We start from the raw sequence: 2,391 nt of genomic DNA, 5'->3' as shown, positions 1-2,391 counted from the left end.
CTTAGGTGACATCCTGGAGGCGACCGGAATTCGGTTCTCAAAGGTCAAATCCAAGGTGGGAGAAGGGAACTGGAAGTTCCGGCTCCGCTCTCTGGATGTGGGCCCCTGGATCCCCTCCCCGTGCCCCCTATACTCCAGTTCTCCCCGAAACCCATGGAGGGCTGTTGTACGGAGGAGGCTGCTTGGCGCCCATGTGTCCCCAAGAAGAGAGGTGGCCTCCTTCGAGCTTGAGGGACTTGAGTTAGAGTTTAGGAGGATCTCCCCAGCGAAAAACTCGCATCCTCAAACCTGCCTCTCCATGAATCTCAATTCTATCCACCCCGCCTTGGCCCGCAGCCCACCCTACTGCAGCCACACACCGGCCTCCTGCTGCTTGGCCCCTCTGCCCCATGTCCCCCAGGGGCCTGCACGGCCGGCCCCCACGCTGTGCTCGCGCCCCAGTGAGGCTTTCTCCAGCTGCCCTTGATTAACACCTCCCGTCCTCCCACTCTCAGCACCCTCCCTGCTTTTTGTTCTCCGTGGCCTATGTCACTCTCTGGCATTCTGCACATTTACTTGGTTGTCTTTCACATTAGATGTGGGGTCCGCGAGGGCAAAAATCCTCTGTGCCTCTGGTACCTAGAATAGCACCAGACACATGGTAGGCACACACTAAGCACTTGTTGAATGCATGGGTGCATGAGTGACTCCCTCTTAACAGACCCCCTCTCCACAGATTGCCCCCCCGTGCTGAGGAGGGGCGCTCGCGAGGGCCAGGAGACTTGATTTTGTGGACAGCAGTAAGAGCCAGTATGTCCTGGTGCAATTTCACTGTGCTAGAAGTCGTCTTTTTTTTTTTTTTCTGGGTATTTTGTTTTGTTTTGTTTTGTTTTCTATTTTCTCTGCCAGAAGTCATCTTAACAGTGTCATTATAAATCTCACCAGAAGGTACAGGTGCCGAGTTGAACCAGCTCTCATGGTGGGTGAGGAGGACCCTGCGGGAGAGCCGAAGACTGGGCCTGGGGAGGAGATGGCCACCGGGCTTGCGGGGAGCAGGCAGAGGCACGGTTCCCTGCTCCCCGCATGGGGCTTTGTCACCGTGCACACTGAGCCAGGGACCATGAGAACGGGAGGCAGTCATGCATGATGGGAGTGCCAGTGAGGCTGTTGGCCAACTGTCCCCTCCTTCCCCCAACCTCAATGCCCTTAATCTGCCCTTGGCTCCTCCGATGAATCAGCAAGTTCCAGCCTCTGGGGTTTATTGCAGCACTTCCCCTGGGACAGGCTGGAGGATCTTGCATGACATTAAGTAACACACCTGGGAGGGCTGGAGGCTCAGAAAGCCAGCAGCAGCCTGAGGCAAGGGTCACCCAGGGCCAACCAAGCCTGTGTCTCCATGTGGAGAGCCCCAGTCCAGGGAACAGCTGGTGCCAGGAACTTGGGGGTGGGGGGTCCCCAGCCGGAGCTGAAAATTGATACCTCGGGTAGAAGCAGTTGAAGAAATAGTTTCAAGGCAGCAAATCCTCACAGACAATGAATGCAGGAGTGCCTTGGTTTAAGTCGCTATAGGAAAACAAAATATTTACCAAGGATAAACTCCTCATTTTATTTTATTTTTTTAATTGATTTGAGAGTGAGAGAGAGAGGCAGGTAGGGGAGAGGGGGAGAGAGAGAGAAAGAGAGACATCAATTTGTTGTTCAATTTATCCATGCAATCATTGGTTTACTTGTGCCCTTACTGGGAATCGAACCTTATCAAACTTGCAACCTTGGCATAGCGGGATGATGCTATAACCCACTGAGATACCCAGCCAGGACTTATTCCTCATTTTAAAGATTTTATTTATTTATTTTTAAAGAGAGGGGAGGGGAGGGAGAGAAGCATCAATCACTTGCCTCTCACAGGGCCCCAACCCGGGACCTGGCCTGCAACCCAGGCACGCGCTCCCCTGTCGGGGTATCAAATCAGGGGCCTTTCGGTTGCCAGTGCTCCACCCCCTGAACCCCACTAGCCAGGACTCATTCCTTATTTTAAATAGGGCAGCTCCTTACGTGTGCTGTGCATAGGTGAGCTCCCCTGATCAACTGGAAATCACTGCCTTTATATTTAGCTTCCACAGACTAGTCACTTGACATGTGGCACTTTCTGATGAACACATACTGTCCATCAGATTCCCAGAGGATCCTGTGAGGTACCTGTAATGATCCCCGCCCTGCAGATGAGAAAACAGAGGCCTGGTGTAGGTAAGTCACGCAGCTCAGCCAAGCCTCGGATTCGCAGCTCTTCCCGGCATGTCACGCTGTCTCCGTGACACTCTGACAACAGCCGGAGAGGCTGGTCTGTGGGACAGATGAGGAAAGCAGCGATGTGAAGGCTCCAAACGGGTCCCCTACTCGGAGCCCAGGTTGGGG

This window comes from Pteronotus mesoamericanus, unplaced genomic scaffold, assembly GCF_021234165.1.
Source record: "Pteronotus mesoamericanus isolate MK-2021 breed Mesoamerican mustached bat unplaced genomic scaffold, CSHL_Meso_final contig_84, whole genome shotgun sequence".
NCBI classification, from domain to species: Eukaryota; Metazoa; Chordata; class Mammalia; order Chiroptera; family Mormoopidae; genus Pteronotus; species Pteronotus mesoamericanus.
The sequence above is the reverse complement of the archived record's forward strand: the minus strand, read 5'-3'. Positions refer to the sequence as shown.